General features: G+C 38.0%; 1 protein-coding gene across 25 annotated transcripts in view; it reads right to left on the bottom strand.

The window, feature by feature from the left end:
* The window catches only part of MAP2 (microtubule associated protein 2), a 288,045-nt gene that overhangs the window by 127,862 nt on the left and 140,421 nt on the right, over positions 1-19,762 (bottom strand). For 19 of the 25 annotated variants that reach the window (XM_047720938.1, XM_047720931.1, XM_047720933.1 and 16 more), the window contains exon 3: positions 15,126-15,193. The gene's annotated coding sequence lies outside the window, so the exon portion shown is untranslated. Of the gene's footprint in view, positions 1-5,923; positions 5,985-15,125; positions 15,196-15,470; positions 15,669-16,556; positions 16,564-19,762 lie in introns of those variants that run through there. The other 6 variants (XM_047720913.1, XM_047720916.1, XM_047720918.1 and 3 more) reach the window with 4 other exon arrangements.

Here is a 19,762-nt window from a genome sequence, read left to right as displayed (position 1 = left end):
ATTCTATGGCTTTAAACACAGAAATACCATGATTAGATTGTATTTTTAAAAGATGGATCCAGTGACTATGTGTATAATGGCTTGGGTGGATCAAGAGTTGGCGCAGGCAGCTATGACTGTGGCCAAGATCGGAGGGGATGGGAAACTAACATGGTCCTTGGGGATATAGATGAACTGGATGGTTTACAAAAATGTCTAGGAAGTAGAACTGAGAGGACTTGGTAACTGATTGGACTAGTATATTTTAGGTAACTTTTTTTTTTTTTTTAAATAAGCTCTATACCCAAAGTGGGGCTTAAACTCACAAACTTGAGATCAAGAGTGGCAGGCTCTAGTAACAGAGCCAGCTAGGCACCCCTTTAAGTAACAATTTCAATATAAATGTTATTCATATAAAGAACAATGACACTTGCTAAAATGACATTCCAGAGCCTTTGAAAGTAACTATAAGTTGCAAAGTTGCTATACAAAGGATGACTAGGGTAGGCTGTAAATCATGGAAGAACTCCAAATTAACAGTGGCTTCAACAAAACAGAAATTCTTTACAAGGTTATATCATATTCAACATGATTGCAGAAATTCAAGCCTGAATTCCTTCATTCTAGCAGAAAGAAAAAAAGAGTGATGAAGAGGGCACTCCTTCCTTTTAGGCAGTTAATGTCAGTTTCACACACAACTTTAGTTCATATCTTATTGACTGAAAATTAGCCAAGTAAGTTCTACCTAGTTGGCAGGGAGGATGGAATTCTGGATCTTATTCTGAGTGTCCATGTGTCCACGAAACCTCCAAATAGCAGGGGTCTTACCATTATTGAGGAAGGAAGTGATAATCAACATTGAGGACAAAAATAATTAGTACAACTAACCATGGGCTAAGGCCTTAAAGATGAAGTAGGAAAAAAAGAACACTTAGGAATTGTACTAGCCCTTTACAGCAACAGAAAATTAAAATACAGTGGAATGAACTCACTTTGAATTAGCATTCCACATTTTGTCTAAGTCGCCAAGTACATTTTTTAACCTCAGTGGTAATCGAGATAGACTGGGTAAGTTATTAAACAGAGCTCCCCCAACAATAAATACGGCTTTCTACTGCTACAAAGCAGCCTCAGCTATGCCAATATTTGAACGTAGTTGTTTATGGTTTCATTTCCTTTACTTTTAATAGTGGCCATAAAAAGCCAAACAAATGCATTTTATTCACATTCCTTTGGATGAAGCCTTGAATTTAAATTATGTCACTGGATCCATTAACATTTAACTATGGCTGGTGCCTTATCCTCTATAGACACTCAACTTCAGAATGTAATAGCTGCATGCAGAAAATGAGAATTAATAACAGTCAGAGGGTGAATCATGACTGCATCACTCAGCATACATTCACATTGATTTATTTTGTTTTGTCTGTTTCATGTGTTCTGTTTGTTTCTAAGAATAAAGGCTATCAGTAAGATGCTGAGTTTAATAATAATTTAGGGAAAATACACCTTTCATCAATTTTCCACAAATGGTTCCCAGTAGGTTAAAATCAAAGGCTGCTGGGACTCTTAACCTTCTTTCTACATTTAATTTTCTGTTATCATTTCTTCAATTTTTACAATTAAGCCCCTTTACTGTAATTCTCATTTTCTTTATTTTCCTTTTACTGGTGCTTCGTGTCTTGACTGACAGAGCAAAAAACATTTAAGTAACTGAACCCATCTTAAATCAGTGATATTTCAGGAGCAGCTCATTAGCAACACTAAATTATACTCATTAGTATCATAAATATTCACATTTATAATTTTTCCAAGCAAAAGGGATCGATCACACAACATTAAATCATATGTTCTTTTCCAAATTTAAAATTCAAATTTGTTTTAATTGAGCTATAGTAGGTCAACCACATCCTTGGTCTGCTTTTGTCCTTGGTTTTCCATTAGGGGTAAAATATATCCATGAACAACTGCTTATTTTATTATTGCTATTAACACATAATTTCTGGTTCTTTTCCATTGCACAATGAGTTTTATTCTAGTCTCAAGTTGGTATCACTTGCATTTCCTAATGCACAGGGAAAGGGTTTTCTCGTAACAATGGCTATTCTCTGCATTGACATTATTGGTTATACTGCACCTATGATGAAGTCTTTTACATATAAAGAGAGCTTACATTGGGGCGCCTGGGTGGCTCAGTGGGTTAAAGCCCCTGTCTTTGGCTCAGGTCATGATCCCAGGGTCATGGGATTGAGCCCCGCATCGGGCTCTCTGCTCAGCGGGGAACCTGCTTCTCCCCCCCCACCCCACCCCCACCTCTGCTTGCCTCTCTGCCTACTTGTCATCTCTGTGTGTCAAGTAAATAAATAAAATCTTAAAAAAAGAGAGAGAGAGAGAGAGCTTACATTCATATTCTATGGTACAGCTTTCAACATGCATTCCTATGTTCCATCTCAATCCTAAAATCATATATGATCTTTATTTTACAGAAAACAAAAGGTCCAGGAAAGGGAAGCAATTTTTCCAACAAGCTAGTAAATAGGAAAGATAGTACACTGGAATAATAAATGTAAAAGAGTATAAACTTAGAGTGATGCTATAAAAATTCATAATAAGGAATATCACATATGACTGGTAATGGAAGAGTTACCACACACACTTCTCCTTTCTCCTGATTATTATTAAAGTAATAAAAATGTTGAAACATAATGTAACTCTAACAAAAAATTTTGAAGCTATCCTAGAAGTCAGAATATAGAGGGAGAAAGAAATAAGAAACTGCTGCAAGGAGGCCCCAAGTCAAAGGAGGTCCATTGCAAGGAATCCTGGAGAGACCCCAAGCTTAGAGTTTTCAAATACAGGGTCCAAGGAGGCTGTGAGACTATCATAGTAATTCATGAAGAAATGTATTCACGGGGTACCTGGGTGGCTCAGTCAGTTAAGCATCTGACTCTTGATTTCAGCTCAGGTCATTATCTCCGGGTCCTGGGATCCAGCTCACATCTGCTCCGAGCTCATAGCAATCTGCTTGAGATTCTCTCTCTCCCTCTCCCTCTGTCCTTTCCTCCTGCTCACACACATTCTCTCTAAAATAAATATATTTTTAAAGTCTTAAAAAAATAAAAAGAAACATATTCAGAACAATTGGGACCCTTTCTATTCTTCTTCTCCCTTGCTACATTTTTAGTGACAGGAGAAGCTTTTGCCCCCAACGGTGAAAATAAAATCTAGGCTTTAATGAAAGAAAGTGTTTAGTTTGGGAACCAGGTCCAGTATAGATAAATCTATGCAGAACTGAAACAACCATAGGGGTCCTAACCTGCTCCCTTGCCGGTTGCATCTCTGTGCTCCTCTTGGGGCACCTGCTTCCTGACACACTCTGCCCACTTACCCAGAACCTGCAGGCAGCTCACAGTTCGTGGGTGCAGATCTGCCTGATTGCAGAGGAAACGTACAGCAGCTACCTATCATCCTCAGCCTAGTTCTTCATACATAAAAATAACCCCCCAAACCCTCAAATCAAGACATCTGAGAAAAACCAGCAACATGAACAAGAAAAATATATTCTTTAAAAAATGACTCCTGAGGGGGCGCCTGGGTGGCTCAGTGGGTTAAAACCTCTGCCTTCTACTCAGGTCATGATCCCAGGGTCCTGGGATCGAGCCCCACATAGGGTCTCTGCTCAGCAGGGAGCCTGCTCCCCACCTCCCACCCCCCCACCGCCTGCCTCTCTGCCTACTTGTGATCTCTGTCAAATAAATAAATAAAATCTTTAAAAAGAAAAATGGCGCCTGAGGAAATAGAGATGATTCAAGGGACAAGGCAATTTACAATTCTCCTTCTCAGAGAGATTTTAAAGAATATCGCATACTTTAAAATGAACTACCTTCCAAAAATGAATTTTAGAAAAGTATTGATTAGAGGATAAGAAAACATTCCTGAAAATTAATATATGATTTTTCAAATAAGTAGTTCATGAATTAATTAAAAATAGAATTGGCAGGGCTAGAGGCAAATAATAATTCAGCTGATAAGAGGAAAAAACCTGAATGTAGAAAAAGTGAAAAAGGGATTTTAAAAATATGTCAAAAAGGAGCTAAAACAGACCAGTCCAGTAAGTCCAACATTTATCAATAGGAATCTCCTAAATATAGAACAGAGGCAGGGATAACAAGAAAAAGAAAGCAGAGGAAAGTTTCTCCGAGTTAAAAAGATATAATTTCAAATGGTCACTTCCAAATGACTCCTAGCAGAAGGGGCAGATTGTCCCTGGTTAAGAATCATTGGTACAGGGTAAAACACTATAGCTATGGGACCAGATAGCCTGGGCTTTTCTCTGAGCTCCACTAATAATAACCTCTTTATCTTTGGGAAATATACTTAGCTTCATTAAACCTCTTCTGTGAAGTGGAGATTAAAAAAAAAAAAAACCCACTCTATAGAATTCTTTTTCTTCTTCCTCCCCTTCTTCTTCTGAAAATGTATGTACTTAGCACATGATATGGACTAAATAAATAAGGGTTATTAATATTTTAATTACAAAGGTAGTAATGGTGATGAGGAAGAAGAGGAGAAAAATATATGGAGTGGAGAGTGTATGCCAAGGGTAGTCAGGGATAAGGAGAGGTCAGTGCAGGCCTTGGGTGCTTGGGTGAGGGGTGTGCTTATGCTCTAGATCAGCCCTCTCCAATGAAAATCATATCATAATGGACGTAGACTGTAATAGGTAATGTTTCTATAAAAATAATGTGGCTATGGAGCACCTAAAGTTTGGTTAGTATGCCTAAGGAGGTATAATTACAATTATTTTCATTATAATTAATTTAGATTTAAATAGCTGCATGTGACTGGCTGCCTCCATATTTATTGGCCAGCACAACTCGAAAGAGCAAACAAGAGCCAAAGAAGAGTTTGTATTAACTGTTTGTCTAGGAGATTAATGCGGTGATGGCGTTTGGGGTAGGAAGACAAGATAAAAGCATTTCAGCAACCCTGGCAGCTATAATGAGAGCCTAGATGAAGATGATGGAATGGAGAGTTTGGGGAGGAGGTAGGTCACTGCAATGACAATGTCCTCAGTGGACCTATGCCAATTGCTGTCTGCCAGGAGACACCTAATCTCAGCCCTAACTCTACTCATTGGTTTCCGAAGTTATAATTTTCTTTACATATATTTTTAAAAATATTTTATTTATTTATTTGAAAGACAGAGATCACAAGAAGGCAGAGAGGCAGGCAGAGAGAGGAGTAAGCAGGCTCCATGCTGAGCAAAGAGCCCGATGTGGGGCTCGATCCCAGGACCCTGAGATCATGGCCTGAGCCAAAGGCAGAGGCTTAACCCACTGAGCCACCCAGGCGCCCCTTCTTTACATATGTTACCCTTCCTTTTGTATAGCTGAGATCAGAACTGGGATCTATAGCTTCCAGCTTTTTCTTTATAAGCTCTTATAATTATCCTAAAAATAGGCAAATCAAAGATGCTCCATAGATATGCTTTTCTGAAGCTGTAATCATTTTCTTTGTGATCCTGGATTCTTGCTGTGTTATCTATCACTTGCTTAATATTCTGTGAAACTTAAAACAATGGATTCTTCTTAATCTATCTCTCTGTCAACTGCTTTTTAAATCATTAAGGTTACATTTTCTGTGATATATTTTCTGTGAAAAGTATAAAGCCATTTTAAGAACAACTGCTATTTTTATTAGTATTTTCTGAGCTCCATGCCACACTGATTCAGGACTCTAAAGGCAAGAGTCTTTTGGGAGAGCAGAGCAATAGCACAGGCCAGGGTTACCCTGGAATGTGTTCTTTATTTCAGCAACCAACTCAGTGCATTATTAAAATATTCCATATTTGGGACAATACACTCATTTACCTGCTTTGGCTGCATATTAGTAGAAAGTAAAAGCTTTAGAGTCAGAACAAGGATATGAGCCAAAGATTTACCGTTTCCTAGTAGAGGGACTTGGGTAGGTCATTTGCATTCTTCAAACTTCAGTTTTCTCATCTGTAATAAATATAACAACAAGATCTGCCATTCCCATTCCAGAGATTGCTGTGAGCTTTGGGAGGTCATATGCTTTATATGACTTAAAAAGTGGAACAGAAATTATTTTTTTCTTAAAGTCTAAATGCTACTTCTTCATTGGTTGGATTATTTCAGTAATTTTATAAACCAAAGTTGATATCTTAGACTTTTTGTGAGCATAACATAAGAAACAACTAAAAATGCATGCACACAATAAACTAGATATTACATTTATTACTTTCCTTTGACCTATGGAAGTATCCACCATCTTTTAGAGGAAATGTATAGCAGTCTGACCAATTATTTGGCTCACTCAGGATGATGAGTTCTTGTATCGTTTTAAAATTTTTTCATTGTTGGATGTCATATTTCCTCCACTACCAATATAATCTTAAAAGTCAATCACTTTAGGGATTTCTGTAGTATTTCAGTGTAGTTATTTGTTTTTAAGATTTGACAAAAATCACAGATTCACCTGAAGTTATGCTCAAAATCATGCTAATTAGCTACTCTTAGGCACTGAGAGAATCCTTAATGCCTACGTGTTGTATCTTATTCTGTATATCCTACCGGTAAATTTCACCAGGAGAAAAATCCTACAATGAGCAAGAAGATACTTTTAAAGGACACAAAATAGAAACATTGTTCACATTGGAAATAAAACATAAGATTTCCCTGAAAAGAAACATCATCCCTTAAGTTCCTATTCATTGTAAAGAAATATATTTTGGTTGTAAGTGTTAAATAGAGTAACTTTGTTTTAACAATTGCCAGATGTGGATCAATGAACATCCGGCAGCTTTAAATAGTCATAATCCAAAGTCATTAACACTAGGAGAGAATCTGATGGAAAGTTAATTGGAACCATCTGAGGCAGACCCAAATGGAATCCACAAAAAAAAGGGAATTGATTCAAACCTTTTTTTTTTTTTGAGAGAGAGAGAAAAGGAGAATTTTTTAGGAAGACCATAGGTTATCCTGTGCTACTCTGAGACTCTAAACTATTGGATAAATGTCAAAAAAAGCATAGGCATGGTATTTGAGTTCTGGCTATTTTACCAATTCCAGTTTGACTAGGCAAAGACCAGTGCTGTCCACCTAAGAAAGGCTACAGTCGCACACACATACACACCCCCTTGTACAACACTCATTTTCTTAGCTTCAGTGTGGCACATGCATCAAGGGCATTTCTAAGCAGACAGCATAGTGAATGCAAAGACGCCCGTGACCTGACTTCTTCCCTCAAGTGCCTTCCTGAGTGTTCTCCTTGAGGAAATATCGTTATCAATTTAAGTTGACTTCTGCTCATATGAAAACTAGTATTTCACTGGAATTTTAAATTCAAAGTTTGTCATGACACTGCTCACATTTACTTGGCTGTTTAAGTAAACACCAAATGACAAAATTACAGTACAAAGACCACAGATCTGGTCATGGGCATGGCTTCTATCTAGATAGAAGCAGCCCTTTAAACAAAGGAGACATGCTAATAAGTGTGAGAACATCACAAATGTTTGATGTGCAGTTAAGGTGTTTCCCTGATGGATGTGTATGCCATGTTTATTTGATTGCTTATTTTCTTAGATATTCTATAGTTGTAAGGTGTGATGTGGGAGGACTCAAACAGGTAGATACTTGTAAGTTCTTGCATCTACAGAGGACTAAGAGCCTCGTGATGGAGGCAGAAAAATAACATCCCTCCAGTCTGTCAAAGCTTTTTGTGAACCCTGAGCCCCTTTGAATGCTCCAATCATCTGCAAACACACACATTCTTTCGTCAGAGGAATGCAGGTTGCTGCCACCAACCAAAACATTCCACCAAAGAGAAATGACTTTGTTGGAAAAAAATGTATTCCTTAAATCAGAGACTATCATCAATACTCAGGAGTCCCCTGTGGCTTGAAGTAAAGTCCCCTTGAAGTAGGCTTGTATGAGAAGGTGGGTGGCAGGATGAGATGTAGACACCCAGAAGCTTTGTCACTAAGCACAGCGGGACAGAAGGGATGTCAAGTGTTGGGGGAGGGGGGGCAAAGAATGTAGCAGGCTGGCACTGCTGAACACCCAGGCAGAGAGGAGGTTAGAAGTTCAAAGAAATCACGAAGCAGGGAAACAGAGCTGCGGTTAAGAAATTGGCAGAGTGTTATATGGAAACACACCCCCAAATCTGAGCCACGGGAATTCACTCTACGGCATAAGAAACATGGAGCATAGGCAGAAAGATTGAAATGCCAGTAGCTCATTAGGGCTTGTTTAATGGATCTTTCATAAAACAACTGGGTGGAATTGAGAAAGGTCAGAAAGAAAGAGACAATTCTCTCTCAGCATCAAAGAGGCGCGAAATCATGCAGTGTCGCCGCATGGAAAGAAGGATTTCCATTTGACTTGTTCATAATGACTGCTCCAATCCTTTCTGATTTTTTTTTTATAATTTTTTTTTAAGATTTTATTTACTTGACAGAAAGTAAGATGACAAGTAGGCAGAGAGGCAGGCAGAGGAGGGGGGGGAAGCAGGCTCCCCGCTGAGCAGAAAGCCCCATGCGGGGCTTGATCCCAGGACCCCGAGATCATGACCTGAGCGGAAGGCAGAGGCTTAACCCACTGAGCCACCCAGGTGCCCTGACCCTGAACACGCCCAATCTCATCCTTTGTGATTTTTCTTGCCTCCTAACGTCTTGCTGATGAAGGCACAGCACACAGTCTAGCAGTATTAACATTACCTAGGAGCTTGTTAAAATGGACGCTCTCAGGCCCCTTCCTCACACCGAATGATTCTGAATCTGCATTTTAATGGGATCCCCAGTTGATTCATCTCTGCCTTAAAGTCTGAGGAGCTGATCTCTCAGGGTCTACTTTTACCACCTTATTATCCATTCTCTGCACAGCTACCTGAGTAATCTCTTAATTTTATTTGTTCACCCACAGAAATGAAGTTCCATTAGGGCAGGAAAAGGGTATGGAATTGGTGTTCAATAAATGGTCACTGAATGAATAAGTGGATTTTCTCTAGTCTGAGATGAAGTCCAGATGATAAGTAGCCCCCCTACCCGCCACCTGCCCATATCTTTTCTTTACACCTAGAAAACTCTCACTCTCTTTTCTCTTACTTTTGTCTATAGGGAAGATGTATTTTGTTGGCTAAGCCTAAATCCGTGTCTGCATTGTCTCCTTCCATTCAGGAACTTTTCTATAATATTGTTCTTCTTCTGTTTACATACCTAACACCCCATCTCTATATGAGTCCTCCCTTCAGGTTAGGACTTCCCAGGTTACTAACAGTAAAGTCCTACTGTGTGGCACCGAATCCTAGACCTCTGAAATGTGTTTTCCTATTGCTTTTGTATTGACTCATTCACTTCTTAAGAAATTGCTTCTGTCGCCACAGTTGAACTGGTCTTGAGTCAGACCTGATACAAAACTAGCTCTGAAACTTGGGGAATTGTCTCAGTCTCTGTCCCTCCGTTAAAGTGGAAATAACAGAACATACAGAGTCATCATGATAATTAAAATCCCTGTCACAGAGGCTGGCACACAGCAGATGCTAACGTCATCCTAGATTCCCTTAGCTGGAGGAAAGGTGAGGCTAATTTTGAAACCATCAAATTGGGGTGCCTGGGTGGCTCAGTCAGTTAAGCAGCACCTTCACCTCAAGTCAAGATCTCAGGGACCTGGGATCGAGCCCCGCATCAGGCTCCCTGCTCAGCGGAGAGCCTGCTTCTCCCTCTCTCTCTGCCTACAGTTCTGCGTGCACTCTCTCTCTGTCAAATAAATAAATAAAATCAAAATAAATAAAAAAATCAAATAAATAAATAAATAAAATCTTTAAAAACATTTTTTAAAAAGAAACCATCAAATTTTTTTGGCAATATAAAATACAGTGGTTCTCTTGTTAGGAAAGAGCCCTTGGAAATAATGTGAAATGTCATGTGAGAGTAAAATACTCCATCCCATTACAGCATGAAGATGATATTAAAAATTTGGGAAGCAAGAGGAAAGAAACACACCCAACGTCTTCATAAAATAATATTACACAGGTGGAAAAATATTTTGAGATGTTCAAGATACTCTGAGTGGAAAAAAAAAAGGCAGAATTCAAATTGTATTGTTTTGTTCCCAGTATGTAAATTTAAATGCAATAGATGGAAGGAAGGAAGCTAAACAGGGAGAGTGTTAACCATAGTCTCTAGCTTGTTTAATTATGGATGGCTATTATTTCTTTCCTTTGCACTCTTCTAAATTTGACAGATTTTACAAAATGTGGATTTATTGTTTTTATAACAGAAAACACCACTGAAGTCAATAATATTTTGAGCAGTCTTGTATTCTCATTCTTCAATTTCTCTGCAGAATTTGAATTGTAGCCTTATTTTCTATTACTTCACCTATCCTCTTTGTTCTTTGCTTAAAAAAAAAAAAAAATAGTTCTTCCTTTAACTTTGTCAATTCCTGTCCCTTATTCTACATCTTAAATGTGGGTCCTGTCAAGAGTGTTCTCTCTTGGCCCTCTTCTCTTCTCTTGTGAAAATGTCATCCACATCCTCTCTCCCTAGATTCTCTTCTTAGTGTTAGCCCAAGGTGGTCTGCCAGCTACCAGACCAGTCTGCCTCCAGAGCCAGCCTATTGTAGCCTAAACCTGCCTCTTGACTTTTTATTCCCTTCCTCATTCGGTCAGCACTTATTGGCTGTCCACTATGTACTAGGCAGTCTGCAAGAGACTAGGGTGAAGACAAATTAAAGAGAGCCTCTTTCTTCAAGCAGCTTTTAGCCACCTTTCTCCCCTCATTGTTCCAGTTATCAAATTGAAACATTAGAGTCAGTACTGAGTCCTATTTTTCATTCCTCCAACCAATCAGTTGCTATATTCTGCTTATGATTTTGAGCTCAGAAACAGCTTTCATTTTCATAATCCCTTCTTTTATGCCCACTGCCAACACCCTCTTTGAGCTTTTATTGTTTCCTGGAATATCCTATTAGAGCTTCCAAAGTGATGTCTGCTTCAACATACTCTCACCCATAATTCCATCTCACACAGCGCTATAAAGTAAGTCACCTGAAAATACAGTTTAGGTCAGAGGGGTCCACTATTCAAAATATACCCCGTAGTTTCTCATCAAATGCTGAACAATTTCAAGTTAGCATTTAAGGTCCCCTTTCTCATGTATTGGGTTGAACTGAATGAATTCTTATTTTGTAGTTCAAAAAGTGTAGAATACTAGCCATTTCATAGGATATGACTGAATACTATTTCCATCCTTACCTTCCAAGAACGCCCCCTTCTTCTGGCCTGCACTCTAGAATATAAATGAGGTCAGTCTACACTTTCCATGAATGTTCACTTTCTTTAGCCTCTTTGCTAATGTTGGTTCTTCCTGGAGCTCGTCTGCGCATTATCTCTCCCTTAAATACTTCTTTTCATCTCTAACCTCCTCCTCAAAAGACGCATCCTCCATGAAATAGTGCCTGTTGAGTCTCTTCTCAATTGTTAGTAATCCTGGTCTACAATGAAATCCCTTAAGAAATTATTCGTGTGTCTCTTATGATACCAATGTGCCTTAAGGCTACTTCTTTGTTTTGTTCTGCTACACCCAACTGAGCTCCCAAAGTGTTCTGTTCTATATACGCCTTTGCAAGTAGAGCATCTTAATACCCATTTGTGTCATTGTTAGTGCCCTCAGTTATGTTTGTGGCTCAGTTAGTTGTATTTAAGTTTGAATGTGGTATCTGCACACTCCACAGTATGCACATGGCATACTGTTCCCTGCTAGTTTCTTTCTTTTTGGTCATTTGAAACTTCTGCTATTATTTCAATTTAGAAAAAAAAGTTGCAAAATACGGCATAGATTTCTGCTATTTAGTAATGAATTCTCTGGCTAAATTTCTTATATAGATCATGCAATTTCATAATACATCTTCATCATAATGACACAGGAACACTTTATGAATTAATTTATTTTAAAACTTCCTAATTCGTCTCTGACATTCCTCCTTAAAGAATAAAGTTCTTAAAAAAAATAAAATTCTTCAGCTTAAATATAAAATATAAAATACATATTAAAAATATAAAATATATCAGAGTTTGAATATTATGTAACACATTTGAGGATATATTTACTCCTAATTTAAAAGTGTATAAAAACAAGTGTCTGTAGGCATACTGTTTTCGCCTTATTTCAGTATACACCATGTGCATAAATAAAATATTAAAGCAATGGCTATGAGCCAAAAGAAAATCTACTAGGAAAAGAATGTAATATGTTGTGGCTAATATTGAAGGACTTTGGACCAGACTTGTGTTGATTGCCCAGTTGGAATCTCCATTCATTCATCTATGAAATGGAGACCATACCCACCTCCCCGGATTGTAGAGAGAGTTAAAATGAGATAACATATGTTAAGGGCTTAGGATATTATCTAGCACATAGTGAATAATAAAAAAAAAAATTATAGTTGTATTAATAAAAATAAATGGCAACAAGAAAAAAAGCATTCTCTAAAACTATTATGACTCTAGCAGTTTCCTTATACATTATTAAATGATGTCATACTAGCCATAATGAGCAACAAAGCATTTAAGAAGACTATGACATCATTTCTAGTATTACAGAAAGAGAGAGAGGAGGGAGAGAGAGAGAGAAAGACGGAGAGAGAGAGAAGGCCTCCTCCCCTCTGCTGCAGCAAAATCTTGGCTGAAGATATGAAAAGCAATAAACAATGTCAAGCCTGGGAGTAGTATTTCGGAAGCATCCATAAAGCAGAACTCATGCTGCACTTTGGCTTCTTTCCCTTGCTGATGAAAATGAGAAGGGACACTTCAAAAATTCTTTCCATCTTAACTTAAAACTGAAAAAAACCTTTTCTGTATAGCTTGGAGAAATTTTCACACATGGTTCGCCTGATTTTCTACCTGGTATTAATTATCTAATTAATTATTATTAATTAAAGACATATAATGAATATTTGGGGTAGCTAGAGAAAAAAGGTACCAAATGTCTGTTTTACAGTGTGCAATCTCATGAAAAACAAGAACAAAAAAGTAATGGGGGGAAATGATGATGAATCATTTACCCATCAAATAATTAAGCAAATATTTGTTGAACTCCTACTGTGTCTAGACACTACTTTATGTGCTGAAGATATGGGTGAAAAATCAGTGAAATAATTAACGAATGTCAAAATGAGTTTGATTAGCAAAAACTGTGATAAGATCCCTGACTCACTCACAGTCCAAAAGTCAAATTCAATTCTGATTTGATGCCATAATAGTCTATTTCAATAAATTATGTTTTATTACACAAAATCTGTCAACACATCCCTAGATAAATTTAAAATGAGCCTAGAAAATTTAGGTACCAAGAGACTTTTGGTGAGGTAATATGCCACTTCTCCAGTACCCAGATGAATCCTAACAGAGCTGATTAGTTCCTATTAACAAAACATTGAATACATTTTTTTAGTGGTTAGATAATAACATCATCATTTTCCAATTCATATAAATATCCCAATATTCTAAATTAATATAATGAGTTGCTAAATGAGCCTGAGGATTAGAAAACAGCTTCTCACATAAAATATATACTGTGTGGATTCTGTTAGAAGGGAAAATACCAAATAGATTTTTTTTCACCAAATATGAAATGTATTCATTTACTCTGAGTGGAAACTAAAGGAGGGGATAGTCCCAAGTGTTTTACAGTATCCGGGAGGAATAGTAAGTCCTGTCTGGGGATTTTAGACCTGATTCCACTGAGTAATTTCTAAGGGAAAATAATGCAATATATTTCAAGTTTCTCTGAGACTAGTCTATTCAATTTTGTTCAATATCTGAAATAAAAGCAGTTTCCCTTTTTAGAGCATACTGATTTATTTTAATGAATTCCTTCTCTTGTGCAAAAATATTATGTGGTACTGCCTACACTCTGGAAGGGTGGTGACAGTGGCATCTGCCCCTTCCCTCTCTCCCACAATAACTACCAACAGCAGCAAGGCTCTTAGGAAGTGCCTGTGGAATGAATAAATTAAGGTTCTCATAATTACACACTGCAAAGAGAATTAAACAAGGACAAAGCATTCGTCTCCTTCAACTGCTACATATATTCACACTCACAGGTGCACACTCACAGACTTCTGGTATTTCAGGATCAGTTGTTGAACATTAACTATTTCCAAAGTACATTAAAAAAAAATTAACCTCACTGCATAAAATATTTTGGGCTAGTAAGCTTGAAAGGAAATGCTATGTGAATGCCAAAGAAAGATTTAGAAGATGCTATTGATCTCCTCAGCGAGGCAGAAAATGTCTTCCATTTTTTTAAGGCAAATTACAAATACAGCTTTTATTGACATGAGTATATGTTGAAAACAAAGATAATCTTAAAGAATTAAACAAAAGGTAATACCCATAACTGCCATCTCTAATCAATACACATCCTGATAATGAATTTGAAAATTAGTATTTTTCATGTAAGGCAGAAGGCCCAGGATCAATGGATTCAACTGCTCCCACGGCAAGAAGAAGGATTACTTTCTTATGCCAATAAAGCATATATAAAATCAGTTTTTTAATAACTAATAACCTCAGCCTTTAAATATGGTGCTAAAGACTAAAGCATCAGTGAAGAAGTTACAATATTTTATTCACAAAACCCAACAATACTGAGTCATTCCTAGGCTCTCATCTCTAGTGCTCCTTCTACCTGGGAAGGGCAAGCCGTTTCATTTACCCACTTAAAAACATCTCTTATTAGAAAGATTCCCTCAGATAAAATCACGACTTTAGTATATTTCTGTTAAATTTAAATGACTGAATTTTCATTAAGATAGAGAATTTTGGACATTTTTTTTTTTAGTTGCTACAATAATAAAAATCCGAAAATAAGCAAGACATAGCAATGTTTCTTCACAACTTGCAACCCAGGCAAAAGATATAATTCCTTAGACATCTTATAATTGAAACAGCTTTGGATAATGGCATTCTCTGCATGGGAAATCATACATGCTATAGACAATGACCAAACGTAGGCTTAAGGATCAAAGACCAACCATAGAGAGATTAATTTAAATAAAAACATTCCAAATCCTCCCTGATTTCCCCTCATTTAAACCTCCAAACAAAACATGTGGTACCTTTTAATTTTCTGAATGAGTAGTTCCCAATCAATGTTTCTTCGGTGAGAGACAACAAGGTGAAGAATCTACCGAAACAAAACAAAAGAAAAAAAAAATACATATACAGATTTATTAACAAAATATTGGAAATCGTAACTCACCAGTAAGCAAATGCATTCTTTATAGTTCCAATAATAAATCTATGCCTTGAGATCTGTAGTACAAATAACACAGCACTTGAATTTTCAGGAAGCTCGGTAATGAATTCTAAAGCATTTTACTTTGAGATCACATAAAGCAAATCCTCTGAAAAATGGATTAAAAATAAAATGATATAAAATTTTAAAAACGCCAAAACATTACCAGTGCCTATGCAGCGATACCACCCAAGTCTAGCCTCTGAGGATTGCTGCAGAATCCTTCTCCCCGAGCATTATCTCCACGGGCTGGGTCTAGCTCTCTAGCTCCAGACAGACGCAGTCTGCAAGCCACCAGCTCCTCTCTGTGTGTGTCGGGGAAAGGGAAGCTGCAAATTAGAAAAAGTCCCCGCAGTGGTGAAAAGGAAAATAAGGCGAGTGGGAGAGGGAGAGAGAGCTCACTAGCCTCAGAATTTTCGAGAATGATGACAAGCCACCCAGTTCCGCCATCATTCACTGACAATAAGATGCAGCCCTGGCTTATGATTTAGCGGTTTACCATAGGGGCTTCTGGTACCAAACGCCTGACAGGCATTTTAATTGCCTCCATCCAAGTGTGTCCCCAGGAGTCGAGTCTATAAGCCTATGAATGTCATCATCTGGTCTCCTTTGTGTTAATGCCAGACACACACACACACACACACACACACACACGCACACAGTGCTTAAATAGAGAGTTTCCCTGCATAACATAGGATTACAAATAAATCTGGCTGCACAAACTGGACATGATAAACGGTAGTTTATGAGAATATTTATTATCTACATTAATGACATCACAGATCGTCTGATGTTCTGTCACTGGCTGCTCATGATGATATTTTAAAGACTGAATATCCAAGATTGTTCGTTTACTTATTATTTACTTATATTCCAAAATAACTGTGCCCAATAGAAAAATGCATATATTTATTTGGATTTTCTTAGGGAAAATTCAATCCCCTTGTAACTGTGATAATTACACACTTGGCAATGTTTCCCTTACAAGGGAGAATGCAGCAAAAAACAAAGAGGATTAGGAAATCAGGGCTGACGTGTGATTTCTGAGGACAATCTATTTTATTCTGTTTACAGACAGAAGCAAAAGGAGGTAGCAATGAGTTTGGGTACTGGGAGACCTTACAGTCCCTGAGGGCCACAGCAGGGAATTGAATCTAGCATAATCAGTACCCCCTTTATGTTAGCAACTGAAATTAACAGTTGAATATCCCTGTTTCACAGTGCCCCTTCTGTAGGGAGGTTAAATGTGGAATAATTCCCTGAATTTATTGCCCAGACAGAAGGGCTAGGGAAAATGTTAATAAATAAATTAATTTTTACAGCACTGTTAGCTTCCTGCATCAGTGAATGGAGCAAAATTCAATGTATGTATACCACAAGGGCCTGGTGTGAAGAAGGTTGCTGGGAAGGAGCATCACCATGGTTACCGGAAACAGAAAGTACTGAGAAAAATAAGGTGATGATAGAGAAAAGGGAAGGAGACTCCAGTGGAGGAAATGTACAGTGACATGCTTCCTTTTTTGCCTTCTGGAAAGAACTGTGTCTATCAGTTTTACACTCTATTTTGAACGTATTAGGATGAATTTACATTCTCCATTAGCCGCCTTTCTTCTCCACTTTTTGATCACGAGCTAATTTTGCCTTTATAAATATTCAAATTATGGTTCTTTTGTATGAGATGTTTCCTAATTCTCCTTGCCTCTGTCCATATCCCGGATTCAGGGACACCACTCAGCCGAGTCCACACCCTTTGGGCCAAAGGTGAGAAAGCTGAGGCCCGGGGAATCCGGCCAAGGTCACAAAGTGGGCTGGAGATCCGGCAGGCACACCGCCCTGTTTCCTCACTTAGGTGCTCTGCTTTTCTTCTTCCACCAAGCGATTTTCTTTCTGTGCTCCTCCTGCTCTGTGTGCAAGCAAAACTTTCCTTTGTCTTTGATTTTTGTGAGCCTTCCTTTATTTGTTAAAGCAGGGGCCTTCATCTTTAAAATATGTTCCAATAATTCTGAGACTAGCTTTGCTTAGTATCTCTGCTGCACTGCATCAGAAGCCGGAAGAATCTGGGGTAATTATGTCACTGCTCTTCTTTCATTCCCAGCTAGGCAATCAGACGAATTGAGCATGATGACCCTTTTGTGATCCTATCTTGTTGACCCTGAACTTAATCATCATATACTAGGTACTCTATCATCCCTGGCACCGTTCTTTCTGGAAGCAGGAAATCGGGCAGTCAAACTGAGCTGTCCTCTCCAGTTTCCTCCTAGTTAATAGGCGGCGTGAAGTTTCATGAGGTTACCCAAAATAATGAACCTGGAAAACTGGGAGCCCGGGTTAAAAAACAAAAAAAACAAAACAAAACAAAACCAAAAACAAAAACCTCAAAAACAACCACTGGGGGGCGTAATATTTGTTAAAATCTTTCTGAGTCAGCAAAAATTGTGATTAGGATTTTGACCTTGATGCACTGTGTTTATTTCCTTCATTAAGTGTTCTTTCAATATTCAGTAGTTATGACTCATTGCTTTTAGGTTAACTCATCCATAGGTAGGATCAGATTGAATTTTCTGATATCTAAAATACAGTTGCTGCCACCACTACTGTTCTCTGCTCCCAGTATGTGAACTATCAAATAAAGAAATCACATTAGGGGTGCCTGAGTGGCTCAGTGGGTTAAAGCCTCTGCCTTAGGCTCCAGTCATGATCCCAGGGTCCTGGAATCGGGCTCTCTGCTCAGCAAAGAGCCCACTTCCCCACCCCTGCTTCCTTCCCCCTACTGCCTCTCTGCCTACTTGTGATCTCTATCAAATAAACAAATAAAATCTTAAAAAAAAAATCACATTTAAAAATATGATTACCCTAGTAAAATTGTAAGAGATTTCAGATTTCAGGTAATCTTACATATTGGTTAGGATTCTTCTCTTCCAAAAAGCATTCTTTAAATATGGTCTCTCTGTTAAATGTCTATTTTTCTTCAATAATTTGGACACTAAAGTTATTTTTTTAAAACAAAACACTGATAACGTGTTCATTTTTGAACACAAAAAAATGATGCACAAGTGATGTCATTTCTTGAAACATAAATCATATTTTGTCAGAATCCCCTAAAGCACACATAATGGTCTTAGTCTAAAAAATAGCACAGGTTCAAAAATATTTAGTACTTTTCAGGAGTCCTTATTTGAGAATACCTGCTTTGTCACTGAGAATGAGTTGGTAAATTCTTTTTCTTTTTCTCTTTTCATTTGTAGGTGGAAGGAACTATTACTTTAACATGTCCATTGTATAATAAGTACTATATAATTCTTCCCTTTAATTACATTCTAAGAATATAAAATGGCAGATAATTGAGAGCCCTTCATGATTTTTTATATTTTTTATATTTATGCTTATGAGCCTAAATTGTACTTCTTTCCTTATCCTTTCTCTCTTTCACGATATTCTAGACCTTGGCTAAGTCCCATTGGTCAGTTCATCTAACCTATTTTTTTTTATTAAAGATTTTTATTTATTTATTTGACAGAGAGAGATCACAAGCAGGCAGTAAGGCAGGCAGAGAGAGAAGAGGAAGCAGACTCCTTGCTGAGCAGAGAGCCCAATGCAGGACTCGATCCCAGGACCCTGGGATCATGACCTGAGCGGAAGGCAGAGGCTTAACCGACTGAGCCACTATAAATTATATCAGTAATTACTGGTTGTTCCCTATAGGGTTCTTTTTTTTTTTTTTAAAGATTTTATTTATTTATTTGACTGAGAGAAATCACAAGTAGGCAGAGAGGCAGGCAGAGAGAGAGGAGGAAGCAGGCTCCCTGCTGAGCAGAAAGCCGGATGTGGGGCTCGAACCCAGGACCTGGGATCATGACCTGAGCTGAAGGCAGCGGCCTAACCCACTGAGCCACCCAGGCGCCCCTCATCTAACCTATTTTGATGACACACATACATATATTTCAAACACTTGATACGTTTTAGGTGTGGGAAAACAAAACAAAACAAAACAAAGCAAAGCATTTCCTTCTACAGGACCTTTAATTATAGTGGAAGGGCCATAGAAGTAAGCAGGGATCTAAGCTGACACTTCTTTCTCTTACTTGATGACACACTATGTCTCTGTCCCTGTGTTATAATCAGCTGCATCTTGGAGTCTGACCTTTAAGAATCTAATTTAACTATATTCCCAACGTCAATTAGTTTAGCCCCATGGCTCTTCTGGAAGACCCTTAGTTTTACTCCCTAAATATCCTGGCCTGTGTATTTGTGTGTCACTCTTGAAGTTCTTTAGGAAGGAATAATGGAGGTATCATTTCTTCCTTACCTCCTTGAAGCCTTTGATCACAGAATCATCTTCCTAGCTAAGACCTTCCTGACTCCCGTAATGAAAACGGCAACCGTGTCCCTCCCACCACCTTCATCCCTGCTCCTTCTTTCCCTTTCCACAGCACTGACCACTTTCCATCAAACCACAGA

Source organism: Lutra lutra, chromosome 3 (genome assembly GCF_902655055.1).
Source record: "Lutra lutra chromosome 3, mLutLut1.2, whole genome shotgun sequence".
Taxonomy (NCBI): Eukaryota; Metazoa; Chordata; class Mammalia; order Carnivora; family Mustelidae; genus Lutra; species Lutra lutra.
The sequence above is the reverse complement of the archived record's forward strand: the minus strand, read 5'-3'. Positions and strand labels throughout refer to the sequence as shown.